General features: G+C 41.5%; 1 pseudogene; it reads right to left on the bottom strand.

Moving 5' to 3' along the window:
* Window positions 1-13,213: 13,213 nt before the first annotated feature.
* Window positions 13,214-14,113, bottom strand: LOC121139483 (annotated as a pseudogene).
* Window positions 14,114-14,510: the final 397 nt, after the last annotated feature.

Genomic DNA, 14,510 nt, shown 5'->3' with positions numbered 1-14,510 from the left:
TCATCAGTAGCTATGGTTCCTCCCAACACTTTTTACCCAGACCCCTACTCTAAACTTCTCCAACCCAGGGCTAGGCTCCACTTCCCTTCCCCCAGCGTCTCATTCCTATACACACCAGCCATGTTGGCCATACACTCTTGTCTCTGTCTCTGTCTCTGTCTGTCTCTCTGTCTCTCTGTCTCTGTCTCTGTCTCTGTCTCTGTCTCTCTCTCTCTCTCTCTCTCTCTCTCTCTCTCTCTCTCTGTCCTTTGCTCTTCTCTTGATCTGCTTGCCCTCTCTCCTTTTCTCTTTTGCTCTCCCTCCAACCCCCATCTCCTCTAATAGCTGGGTTTACTCAGGTCCATTCCAGATGCCTCTGGCTGTATTTTCCCTCATATTTACAACAAAATCCTTTTCTTCAAACATGCATAGGAGCAGTCATGTCCTGGTTTTCCTTCAATTAGCCAGTGATTATTTTGGAAGTTCGAGATCTCAGTGCCGCCCTGAGTCTTTCTCAAGGCGAACTTTTAAGAAAGAAAGAAAGAGCCGGGCATCGGTGGCGCACGCCTTTAATCCCAGCACTCCAAAGGCAGAGGCAGGTGGATCTCTGTGAGTTCGAAGCCAGCCTGGTCTACAGAGCGAGTTCCAGGACAGCCTCCAAAGCCACAGAGAAACCCTGTCTCGAAAAAAAACCAAAAAAAAAAAAAAAAAAAAAAAAAAAAAAGAAAGGAAGGAAGGAAGAAGGAAAGGAAGAGAGAACAAAAGAAACAAACCAAAAAATATATCCTGGGTTGCCATACTTCAGTTAGCCAGAAATAGAACTACAGAAGTCAACAAAACAAGGTTAGTATATTTGGAAATTTCCCCAGAACTCTGGCTTTTCATGGGTTAAGTCTTTGTTTTCATTTTGACAGGTGATGCTGTCTACTACATGCTGAATTTTATGGCCTGTATGATACTTCCATCATGGAGACAGTTGTGCTAAGGTCTGGAGGCCTGTTGCAATGCTGTGGGCTTTTTAAACTTTTTCTCTAAAGCTTCCTCTCCCGGTATTGTGACTGCCTGCCTCCTAGTGTCCGACCTCCATGCAAATGGCGTGACCTTTTTCCTTCTTTCCTCCCTCTTTATCTGGGCAGCTGCTAAAATGTACAGTTTGCCTGCCCTGAGGTGTTTTTTTTGTTGTTGTTGTTTTTGTTTTTTTGGCCAGGCATTGGTGGAGCACACCTTTAATGCCAGCACTCAGGAGGCAGAGGCAGGTGGATCTCTGTTAGTTATGGCCAGCCTGGTCTACAGAGAAAGTTCCAGGACAGTCTCCAAAACAATACAGAGAAACCCTGTCTCGAAAAACAAAACAAAACAAAAAACTCTAATAAAATTGTTCTTGAGCTTCTATTTGAGTCCATTCATTTTTTACTTTAGAGATTATGACATTCCCCCTTCCCGTTCCTCCCTCCAAATCTTCCCATATACCCTTCCTTGCTCTTTTTACAAATGGACTCCTTTTTCATTCATTGTTATCACATGTGTGTATGTATTATGTATGTGAATATACGTGGACATTTCTAAATATAACCTGTTCAATCTGTATGTTACTTGTAGGTATGTTTTCAGTGCTCTCCTCTTGGTATTAGACAACTAGCTGGTGTACTTTTCCGTGGGGAAGATGTGTGTGTGTGTGTGTGTCCCGCCTCATCCTGCTGTTCTTTGTGTGATGTTGAAGCCATGTTGGCCTTCCCCCACTTCAGCATGTCTTGTTGTTGTCCTCATCCTGCTCATGTTTAGACTGTCATGCTGGTGAGACTTTATGGGTGTAGCTTCTGACATTCCTAGGAGATACAATCTCATAGCAAATTGCAGGATCTTCTGACTCTTGAAATCCTTCCTGCCTCCTCCTCTTCTGGAAAGGACCCTGAGCCTCAGGAGTGGGAGGTTATTGGGACTGAGCAGCACAATTCTGCATTTTGATTGGTTGTGGTTTTCTGTAATGGCTTCTAGTCTCTGTTGCAGAAGGAAGTTTCCTGATAAGGGGTGAAAATTACCCTTCTCTATGTGTATAAAGACAAATAGCTAGAATGTAGTTGGATATTATACTGCTTTAATGAAGTAGTGGTTGTAGGGTTTCCTCCAAGGTCCATGATTTCACTAGCCTCTATAGTTGGCTACGTTTCCAGTACCCAGCATTGTTTCCCTCTTGTTGAGTGGGTCCAATTAGAGACCTGTTGGTTACCACCAAGAAATGTGTCCCACTATTGACCCACCCTTAGGGTTGTCGTGCTATGCTGGTCATTATTGGGGTTCATAGGTATCATAGCCTTGTAAGACTGTTGGTTGCTTCCCTCCCTTAGAAGCATGGCACTTTCTGGTACCATGAAAGCCAGTCAATTTCAGCTTAGAGCCTCAGGGCCCTATCTGTTAAGTGCATAGCGTCTTCAGCAACAGGGACTTACCTTCCACCTCTGGGGTACAACCAAGGCTGCTAACAATAGTCTAAGGTTTTGGGAAAATCTTGGCCAACCATGACCAACAACTTAAGAATTGTTTTCTCATTCCTGGTGTTGGAGATTTTGTTAGGTGGTCTTTGGCTCTTGGAGGGAGCATTGATATTTGCAGTTATTTTTGAAATGTGTGTGTTGATGTTATTGGGTTAGACTTTTTTTAATGTTGGTATTGTTTGCGTTTTAATGATTATTGTTGTTTTTTTCACAGTCTCTACTATACTTATTCCTCTCTTCAGCCTGAAATATTGCTTATATGTCCTTTTATGTTTTGTTTGTTAGGCTGTTTATGTCTTGGAAAGTTTTTCTTTTTCCTTCAATTATGGCAGATATTCTTGCTGGGTAAATTAATCTAGGCTGGCCATTACAGTCTTTGAAGACTTGGAATGGATTGCTACAGGTTCTTTTGGCTTTCTAAGTTTCTATGGAGAAATCAGCTTTTATTCATCTACTTTATCTTCTATCCCAGATATTCTGTATTCTACTTAATTCATTCAACTTGAAAGGCTTTCTTTTGAGTTTTCTAGTTGAGTTACTGGGTTTTTTAAATTCCATCTTTATTTCAGCTAGAGTCATTTTCAATATTTCTATCTCTTTATTGAATTCAGTTCTCAAGTCCTGGATTGTGGGTTTTTTTTTTTTTTGGTTTTGTTTTTTGGTAGGGGTCATCATCAGGTATTTATTCTCATTGATGTCTCTCTCCTTAATTTCACTGAGCTGTTTCTTTATGTCTTCTTTAAATTCCTTGACTTTTTTGTTTGTTTGTTTTTGTTTTTTGAGACAGAGTTTATCTGTGGCTTTGGAGGCTGTCCTGGAACTAGCTCTTGTAGACCAGGCTGGTCTCGAACTCATAGAGATCCACCTGCCTCTGCCTCCCGAGTGCTGGGATTAAAGGTGTGTACCACCACTGCCCAGCTAAATTCCTTGAATTTTTAAGTGAAGTTTATGACTGTTCTTTTGAATTCTGTGTCCTAGGATTTCATTACCAGATTTCCCTCAGTTTGGTTTTTTTCTATTGATTCTATTTCCACTTTCAGATCTTGAACTTCTGTTTTTTGTTTTTTGTTTTTTTTCAACTCCTTCCATTGTTTGCTTGTGTTTTCAGATTTCTTTAAGGGATTTATTAATTGCTTCCTCAAGGATATCTCTTGTATTCATAAAGCCTTTTTTAAGGTCTTTGTGTTCTGCTACAGCTATGTTTAGGCCTGCTAGGCTCTAGTGGAGATAGATTGTCCAGTCTCTTATTGATTGTGCTTTTAAGCTCAGCCACTCTGAGCTATTGTATTTTCACCCCAACATGTGACTCTCAAGTCTTTATTGGTAAATAAAATGATAGAGACTTGTGCTGGCAGGACTGGAAACCCTTGCCAGGCCACAGCCTGAGTGCTGACTGTGGGGCCAAGCGGCTGCAGAGGGTAGGTACAATATCAGTAGATTCATGTGTGCCCACTAAGATGATGGAAAAACAACAGGCTTCTTTGTCTCCTTGTGCTTTGTGATAGTTACTTTTAGGTGCATGACTAGAGTAAGTAGAGTAAAGCATACCCAAATAATTAGTAAAATATCATCTCTGGGTGTGCCTATGAGGGTCCTTTTAAACTCAACTTACTTCTTCCCTTCAGAACTGGGAATTGAACTTAGGCACTGTGCATGCTAGAAAGTGCTCTACCACTGAGTCCACTCCTGCCCTCTTAAAACAAAATCTTATTCTGGGACAGTTTCTCACTAAATTCCACAGGCTGGCCTTCAACTAGCAGGTCCTGTACATCACACTAAGAGATGCTGTTTGCTTCAGAGACTGAGGAAAGAAGATCCACCCTTATTCAGTGGAGATAGGTACTATGCTATTAGTTGAGGGGCCAAAGGGAACAAAAATGACAGAGTGGAGGAAAGATGGGTATTCATTCTTTCTCCCTTTCCATTCTGTCTTGGAGCATCAGAACTTCAAATTCTCTGACTTCTGTATCCAAATACTGGTAGAAGTATCCCCTAGTTCCCAGGTTTTCAGACTCAGACAAAAGTTACACACTGGATTTCCCGGTTGTGAGGACTTTGGCTTTCTAGACAGTTTCCAGACAGCTTACTATGGGACTTCACTACCTTAATGATTGAATGGACCAGTTCAAATTCCCTCAATAATCCTTCTCTCATTATGATTCTACCTACCTACCTACCTACCTACCTACCTACCTACCTACCTACCATCTATTCGGTAGGTTGATTTTCTCTAGAGAATACTCACTAATAAAGATTTTGGTGCTAGGAGTGATTCTAGAAAAGCAGAATCATTCCCCCCTTTTAATTTAAATTAGAAACAGGCTTGTTTTACATGTCCATCCCAGGTGTCTCCCCCTCCCCTCCTCCCTTGTCCCTACCTATCCCCTATCCCATCCCCTTTCTACTCCCCAGGGAGGGTGAGGCCTTCTATGGGGGATCTTCAAAGTCTGCCATATCATTAGGAGTAGGGCCTAGACCCTCCCTCATGTGCTTAGGCTGAGAGAGTATTCCTCTATGTGGAGTGGGTTCCGAAAGCCCATTTGTGTACTAGGGATAAATACTGATCCACTACCAGAGGCCTCAATAGATTGCCCAGACCTCCAAACTGACATCCTCATTCAGGGGGTCTGGAACAGTCCTATGCTGGTTTCCCAGCTCTCAGTCTGGGGTCCATGTACTCCCCCTTGTTCAGGTCAGCTGTTTCTGTGGATTTCACCAGCCTGTTCTTGAACCCTTTGCCCATCACTCCTCCCTCTCTGAAACTGGATTCCAGAGTTCAGCTCAGTGTTTAGCTGTGGGTGTCTGCTTCTGCTTCCATCAGCAACTGGATGAAGGCTCTAGAATGGCATATAAGGTAGTCATCAATCTTATTATCAGAGAAGGGCATTTAAGGTAGCCTCTCGACTATTGCTTACATTGTTAGTTGGGTCAACCTTGTAGATCTCTGGATATTTCCCTAGTGCCAGATTTCTCTTTAAACCTATAATGGCTCCCTCTATTATGGTATCTCTTTTCTTGTTCTTCTCTATTCTTCCCCTAACTTGGTCTTCCTGCTCTCTCGTGTCCTCCTCTCCTCCCCTCTTCTCTCCTTCTCTTTTTCCTGACTTCCTCTCCCCTCTCCCATGCTCCAAATTAGATCAGGAGATCTTGTCACTTTCCCCTTCTCCAGGGGAACAATAAGTCTCTCTTAGGGTCCTCTTTGTTTCCTAGCTTCTCTGGCAGTGTGGATTGTAGGCTGGTAATCCTATGTCTAAAATCCATATATGAGTGAGTACATATGATGTTTGTCTTTTTGTGACTGGGTTATCTCACTCTGGATGGCTTTTTCTAGTGACATCCATTTGTCTGCAAATTTCAAGATTCCATTGATTTTTTTTTCTGCTGAGTAGTACTCCGATGTATAAATGTAGCACATTTTCTCTATCCATTCTTCAGTTGATTCCAGGATCTGGCTATTACAAATAATGCTGCTATGAACATGGTTGAATAGATGTCTTTATTGTATGAATGTGCATCTTTTGGGTATATGCCTAAGAGTGGAATTGCTGGGTCTTATGGTAGACTGATTCCCATTTTCCTGAGGAACTCCCATACTGATTTCCAAAGTGGCTGTATGAGTTTTCACTCCCACAAGCAGTGGAGGAGTGTTCCCCTTTCTCCACATCCTTTCCAGCATAAACTGTCATTAGTGTTTTTGATTTTAGCCATTCTGACAGGAATAAAATGGTATCTCAGAGTTGTTTTTATTTGCATTTCTCTGATGGCTAAGGATGTTGAGCACTTTCTTATGTGTCTTTCAGCCACTTTAGATTCCTCTATTGATAATTCTCTACTTAGTTCTGTACCCCACTTTTTAATTGGATTATTTGGTGTTTTGGTGACAGCTTCTTGAGTTCTTTGTTGGAAACCAGCCCTCAGTCAGTTGGTGAATATCTTTTCCCATTCTGTGGGCTGCCTTTTTGTCTTGTTGACTGTGTCCTTTGCCTTATAGAAACTTCTCAGTTTCAGGAAGTCCCATGTATTAATTGTTGACCTCACTGTCTGTGTTACTGGTGATATGTTCAGGAATGTGTCTCCTGTACCAATTCATTCTGGTATCACCTACTTTACTTTCTCTTCTAAGAGGTTCAGTGTGGCTGGATTTATATTGAGGTCTTTAATCCATTTGGACTTAAGTTTTGTACATGGCGATAGACATGGGTCTATCTGCATTCTTCTACACGCCAGCATCCAGTTATGCCAGCACCATTTGCTGAAGATGCTCTCTTGTTTCCATTGTATAATTTTAGCTTCTTTGTCAAAAATCAGGTGTTTGTAGGTATGTGGGTCCATATAAAGGTTTTCAATTCGATTCCATTGGTCTACCTGTCTATTTTTGTGACAATACCAAGCTGTTTTCTGGACTATAGCTTATAATAGAGCTTGAAGTCAGGGAAGGTGGTGACTTCCAAATGTTCAGGGTTATTTTGACTATCCTGGGTCTTTTGTTTTTCCATATAAAGTTAAGAATTGTTCTTTCAAGGTCTGTGAAGAATTGTGCTGAGATTTTGATGGGGATTGCATTGAATCTATAGATTGCTTTTGGCAAGATTGCCTTTTTTCTACATTGATCCTCCTATCCAAGAGCATGGGAGATATTTCTATTTTCTGGTATCTTCTTTTATTTTTTTCTTTAAAGACTCAAAGTTCTTATTATAGGTCTTTCATTTCTTTCGTTAGCATTACCCCAAGGTATTTTATATTGTTTGTGGCAATTGTAAAGGGTGATGTTTCTCTGATTTCTTTTTCAGCCCATTTATCTTCTGTATATTGTAGGGTTACTGATTTTTTTTTAGTTAATCTTGTATCCTGCCACTTTGCTGATGGTGTTTATCAGCTCTAGGAGTTCCCTGGTAGAGTTTTTCAGTCACTTATGTAAACTATCATATAATCTGAAAACAGTGAAAGTTTGACTTCTTCCTTTCCAATTTGTATCCCCTTGATCTCCTTTTGTTGTCTTATTGCTCTAGCTAGAACTTCACATACGATAATGAAGAGGTATGGAGAGAGTGGGCAGCCTTGTTTTGTTCCTGATTTTAGAGAAATCACATTGAGTTTCTCTCCATTTAATTTGATATTGACTGTTGGTTTACTGTATATTGCTTTTACTATGTTTAGGTATGTTCCTGTTATCCCAAATCTCTCCAAGACCTTTATCATGAAGGGGTGTTGGATTTTATCAACTAGATTTTTTCAGCATCTAGTGAGATGATCATGTGATTTTTGTTCCTCAGCTTTTTTATATGGTGGATTACATTGATGGATTTTCACATGTTGTACCATCCCTGTATCCCTGGGATAAAGCCTATGTGATTATAGTTGATGATTTTTTCTGATGTGTTCTTGGATTCGATTTACCAGTATTTTATTGAGTATTTTTGCATCAGTGTTCATGAGGAATATTTGTTTGTATTTCTCTTTCTTATTTGTGTCTTTGTGTGACTTCCATATCAAGGTTATTGAAGCCTCATAAAAAGAGTTTGACAATGACCCTTCTGCTTCTACTGTGTGCAATACTTTGAGAATTGGTGTTAGCTGTTCTTTGAATTTCTGGTAGAATTCTACACTGAAGCCATCTTGCCCTGGGCTTTTTTTGGTTGGGAGACTTTTGATGACTGTTTCTATTTCAGTAGGGATTATAGGTCTATTTCAACTTTTTTTTTTTTTTTTTAGTTTTTCATGACAGGGTTTCTCTGTATTGCTTTGGAGGCTGTCCTGGAACTCACTCTGTAAACCAGGCTGGGCTCGAACTCAGAGATCCACCTAGGACTTGCCTAGATTGGGTTGTCCTATGGGCTTGCCTTGAATATGTTCATGTTGGAAGAACCATCTTAATTGTAGGTGGGCTGGTGATCATAGACCATGTAAAAGAGAGCATAAGCTGGGCTCAAATACTTATTGCCTTCTTCTATATTAAAAAAGACTTACATCAGCTGATGCACTTCTTTATTCTGTAAACATCAAACCCAGGGATGCTTCTACAACTCATATACTGGGTGATATAAATATTGTCAACTTTAAATGGGATCTAAAGTGAGAAAGAACTCAGAAATAGGTGTGGGGGATGGTGCAGGTGACCTTCCACTTGACCTGTGCAATGTGTAGAGTATCATATATGATACTAGAGTTTTTGTTTTTTTGAGACAAGATGCTGTGTAGACTGTGGCAAGTTATGGTGAGAAACTTGAAATGTCAGCTCCCCAGGTTCTGTAGTAAGACAGTGCCATTTTCAGTAAAGAGTTATATGTTTTGTTGCTGTTTTTTCTCTTTTTGTTCCCAAGCCCCAGTGAAGACAAGATGCTTTGCCATGTAGCATCAAGTGACTATGTATTTAGAAATCTCTTTCTGAGGTGATCCTGTCAGGTTCCTTGCCTGGTAAAGTTAGGCAGTTTAGTACATCTTGTGCAGTACTAGGTGAACTCGTACTTGGGAGTAAATATGAGCATGATCACACAGCACAAACCAGCTTCATGACATAGTGGTGTAAATGAGGTTCTTAATTGGTCTAGATAATAAAAAGCCAGAGTCAGATATAGAGGGAAATGCTGAGAGATCAGAGAGAAGGAGCAAGTCACAGCACACTTTACCTCCATAGCATCTCAATGGACAAGAGAGAGATTTCCTGTTTCTCCATGCTTATATCCTGTTTCTGACCAGCTAGGTGTCTGTCTGTATTGGCCTCTAGACCTCTATCCTTTGCTAGTGGCAAGCTCCATTCTCTGGCTCTCAGAGAAGCTTATTTGTACAAGCAAGATACCACCACACAGTGGCACTTGAAACTTACATTTTTCTCTAATGTCTGTGGAACATCCCACCTGAAAGATAAAGGCAATTAAGCTTAGTTATAGAGCAGCTCAATATGCAGATGAATGTCAAAAATCTCCTCATTCAAGTTGCCTCTTCCCTTTGCACAAATACATTTATGCCTTGTTTCACTGGCATATTTTTTCTGACTGACCACAGCTTCTGCTTCATTATATTTTAAAGCCATTAACTTTCAAATAATTTTTATGGAATGACTTACTTGCCTCTTTTAAGAATTATTGGCCATAACTCTGTCAAGTTCTCTTCTTTTGTGAGCAGGAATTTTATTCAATGTGTAGATTAGTTACCATTCTGACCCAAGAACTGTACATCACCACCATAGTTCTTTTTTTTCCAGACAGGATTTCTCTGTAGCTTTGGAGCCTGTCCTGGAACTCGCTCTGTAGACCAGGCTGGCCTTAAACTCACAGAGATCCACCTGCCTCTGCCTCCTGAGTGCTGGGATTAAAGGGTCACCAACAGTTCTTAATTATGCCAATATAATTTGTTTCTTGAAATGTAGGATGTCTCACAAGACTTAACTACTTTAAACTTTTACTGCTATGGTGATTAAAAGAAAACACTAAGTTCAAACTAGACAATCAATAACTAAGATTGTTATTAAAGGTAATGATCTGATAGGAAAGAAAATTGCTTAGAAAATAAAAAAAAAAAACTGTTTGAAATGAGACGGAGTCTTACTATGTAGCTCAAGTTGGCCTCAAACTTTGCCCAGGCTGGCCTGAGTGTGTAATCCTCTCTTCAGCTTCCAGAGTGCTGGAATTATAGTCATGTGACACTATATCTGGCTAGCATTTTGTGTGTGTGTTAGTCAGGGTTCTCTAGAGGAATAGAGCTTATAGAATGAACATATATTAAATATCAGTAATAATATCATATATATTGTGTATTTGTTAGAATGACTTACAGGTTGTCATCTGCCTGGTCTGAGATAGTTGGATGTCTCAGCTAGGCTTCAATATGTGGTGGAATTCTGAAGAAGTAGGGTTCTAATGCCAGTGAAGAAATGGAAAGCGAGAGCAAGCAGACAAAGAGAACAAGCTTCAGTCCTCCTTGTCCTTTATAGAGACTGATGGCAGGTGAGGTCTACATTAAAAGTGGATCTTCCCGTCTCAGAAAGTCTGGATTAAAGGTGTATTTTCCACTAGATGTAGTGGCACACACCTTTAGTTCCAGCTCTTGGAGGCAGAGGCAGCTGGGTTTTCTGTGTGTTCAAGGACAGCCTGGTCTACATAGTGAGTTATAGGACAGCCAGAGATGACACTTTGGGAAAATAAATAAATAAATCTGTATATTCTCACTGCTGCAAAGGATCCATATTAAAAGTGGATTTTCCCACTTCAAATTAATTAACTAAGAAAAAAAATCCCTCTTAGTTGTATCCAGCTGCTTGCTTGGTTTTAGTTAATTACAGACATAGTCATGTTGATGACCAAGAATAACTATCACAAGTTCACCCCTTGTCAACCCTAGCCCTAACCCTCCTTATGTCATGCATAATTTCCAAATGAAAACAATAACCAGGTCATAATTTTACCTAACATATTATAACTATGCATTGCATAATTGCAAACACATGTAAGCTTAGGTAGCAATGTCCCTTTTAGTATCTCAAATTTAAATATAACCACTGACACTTTCCTTATTGATGTTATGTTATACAATAAAGAACTCAAGGAAAATAAGCACAACTATCTGTACAAATACATTCATAACAAAATATGACAGAAACACTCATGTCAGTTATAATCCTCATTTCAGCAACTGGTCACGTGGCTTTAGCTGGTCTTTGTAGCCATTCTGTGTTTAGCCTCAACAGGTCCTGGTTCTTTTCCTGGAGGAGTGACCCATACTTGGATTAGGTTGTTATAGTTTCCAACTACTGTAATCAAGAGATGCCCTAAAAGACCTCCGGTACTCCAGACGTAATCATTCTTACTGTCATAGTCACAGTGCCAATTTTCCCTTGGTAATCTGTATCAATTATTCCTCCTAACATTGTTATTCCTTTCTCATCCTGTTATTGGCTTAATGGCATCAGGAGTTCTTGCGAGGAAAGTCTGAGCTTCCAAGTTCAGTGGAATGTTTGTTGTGGCTCCTGACAGGAGCACTGCCCCCTTTGGAACCAAAACTTCTAGGTCAGCAGAATTTAAGGTTGTGAGAACAGGAAGCAAAAATTTCTTCTTGGGTTGATGGGGTCATAGTGAGTGGAACTATTCCCTTTTCCACACCTTGATTGCTGGTCCTAGGGATTCTGGCTATGGAAGAAACTGTACCATGTATTGGCTGCTGATTGAAAGCATATACTGCTTTCTGGAGGATGCTGTCCACCTAATTGACACCGTAACTGTGTCTTTAAAAGGACATCCCATCTTTCTTTCAGGCCAGCTGCTTCAGGATGGTGAGAAACATGGTAAGACCAGAGGAATCCATGACTGTGGACCCACTGTTAGACTTCTCTGGCTGTGTAGTGAGTTCCTTGGTCTGAAATAACATTGTGTGGAATACCATGATGTTCGAAAAGATATTCTGAAAGTCCACAGATGGTTTTGACAGAAGCATTATGAATGCAAAAGGCAAATCCATGCAGTAAGTATTTATTCCAGTAAGGACAAAGTATTGCCTTTTCCATGGAGGTAGTGCTCCAATGAATCAGCCTACCACCAGGTCAGGTCACTGACTGGTCACCCCAGAAAATAGTGCCATATTTGGGGCTCAGTGTTGATCTCAGCTGTTGGCAGATCTGGTGCTCAGCAGCAGTTGGAGCCAAATCACCATTAGTGACAGGAACTCCATGTTGCAGAGTCCATGAATAACCCCCAATAGGCAATGACAGGAATAGCTAGAAGAAGAGGCTGACTTTCCACAGAGTCATCCTATCTACTTGATTACTGAACTTCTCCTCTGCTGAAGTCACCTTTTGATGAGTATTTGCATGGGACACAAGTATCTTTATATCCTTCACTATTTAGAGCAATCTATCTACTTACTTTTTCCATGAATATCTTTCTCACCAATTTTCCAAGCATGCTCTTTTTTAAAGTTCCTGACCATCTAGCCAGTACATTGGCTACAGCCCATAAATCAGTGAACAATTGCACATTTGGCCATTTCTCCTTCAAAACAAAACGCATGACCACGTTTACTGCCTGAAGTTCTGCCCACTGTGAAGATTTCCCTTTGCTGGTGTCTTTCATGGTTATTTCATAAAGGAGTTTTATAAGAATGGCTTACAGGCTAGAAAGCCTAATAGTCCACCTAATCAAACAATTGCTGTGTACCAACAGAAAGCCCAAGTATCCAGTAGTTGTTCAGTCCATGAGGCTAGGTGTCTTAGCTAGTCTTTGAAGAGCCCAGAGTAAGTCTGCACATTAGCCCCCCTACCCAACTTGTTCTATTGCTTGACCCTTGCTCTATATTCTCAGTCACAGGGAGAAGAGATGGTTAAAAATTAAGACAAAACCCCATGTGTCAAGAGGTATATTAAGATAACCACAGACTTGTGTAAACAAGCCCTCTGTTAAGCTTGTACAAACATTATGTTATCATAATAAGTTATAAATTCCTGGAATGTACCATCACCCATGACTTAACTTCAAATTGTAAAAATTATTATTATTATATCATCCCTGACAGCCCCCCTCCACTGGTGGTTTTTGCTTTAAAAAGGACCCTACTCTCTCTGTTCAGGGTCATGGTGCCAGAACCTGACTGACCCATGGCTCTAAGTAGTCGGAATTTCTGGCACCCCATGGTGATGCAGTAAACTTATTTCTGCTCATCTAATCTTGGTGGCCTTATCCTCAATATTTGCATGATTCCCAGACCCAACAGCCTTCAGTACATTTTTTTTAACAGACTTAATTCACTTTATTTTTCTTGTATGAAAACCTTTATGTGGTGGCCACAGCTGGAGCCTGGGTCCTCTGAACAGAGACTCTGGTGTGGGCTTTCACAAGATGGTCCTTGAATTCCTGATACGGAGACTTGGTGAACACAGTCTCTTTTCAGAGGTCGGGGGTCAGGTAGCTGTAGGTCTTGGAGATGGCATCAAAGGTGGCCTTGGCAAAGTTGCCCAAGGTGGCAGTGCAGCCCCTGGCTGACGTGTAGCAGTCATCAATACCGGCCATCATCAGTAGCTTCTTGGGCACAGGAGCAGAGACGACGCCAGTGCCTCTGGGGGCAGGGATGAGACGCACCAACACAGAGCCACAGCGGTCACTTTGCACGGGACAGTGTGGGGCTTGCCAATCTTGTTCCCCTAGTAGCCTCTCCACACAGGGACAATGGAAAGCTTGGCCAAGATGATGGCACCCCTGATGGCAGTGGCTACCTCCTTGGAGCACTTCACACCAAGACCAACATGACCGTTGTAGTCCCCAACAGCGACAAAAGCCTTGAACCTGGTCCGCTGGCCAGCCCGAGTCTGCTTCTGTACTGGCATGATTTTTAGAACTTCATCCTTTATAGATGCGCCCAGAAAAAAATCAATTATCTCGGATTCCTTAATGGGCAGGGAGAACAGGTAGATCTCCTCCAGGGACTTGATCTTCATGTCCTTAACCAGGTGGCCCAGCTTGGTGACGGGGATCCACTCCTTGTCTTCGGCTTTACCTCCACAAGCCCCGCGGCCTCGACCACGGCCACGGCCTCGACCACGACCGCGGCCCCTGAGGCCACTGCCGAAGCCTCCGCAGAAGCCACCACGGTCGCCTAATCCGGGGGGCCCCGGGTCCTCCGGCCCCTCCCGCTGCACCGGCGTCATCCGCCATTTGGTGTTTTCCTGAAGTAGAAGAAGCGCCTTCAGTACATGTTATAATCCTGGAGAGTAGGCTCTAATGGCAGTGAAGGAATGGACTTCCCAGCAAGAGCAAACAGGCGGGAAGCATGTCTCCTTCTTCCAGGGCCTTTGCATAGGCTACTAGCACAAGGTGTGGTCAGATTTAAGGTGGCTCTTACTACCTCACAAGATCCAGATTAAAAGTGGATCTTACCACTTCAAAGGATTTAATTTCAAGAAAAAATTTTTCATACATGTACCCAGACTCTTGGATTTTGTTAATTCAAGGTGTAGTCAAGTTGAAATAAACAAATAAGCATCATAGTGTGTGTGTGTGTGTGTGTGTGTGTGTGTGTGTGTGTGTGTTATAGGTATGTATATGTATACCTACGTGG

The sequence above is a fragment of the Mesocricetus auratus genome, unplaced genomic scaffold (genome assembly GCF_017639785.1).
Source record: "Mesocricetus auratus isolate SY011 unplaced genomic scaffold, BCM_Maur_2.0 Super-Scaffold_15014, whole genome shotgun sequence".
Classification (NCBI taxonomy): Eukaryota; Metazoa; Chordata; class Mammalia; order Rodentia; family Cricetidae; genus Mesocricetus; species Mesocricetus auratus.
The sequence above is the reverse complement of the archived record's forward strand: the minus strand, read 5'-3'. Positions and strand labels throughout refer to the sequence as shown.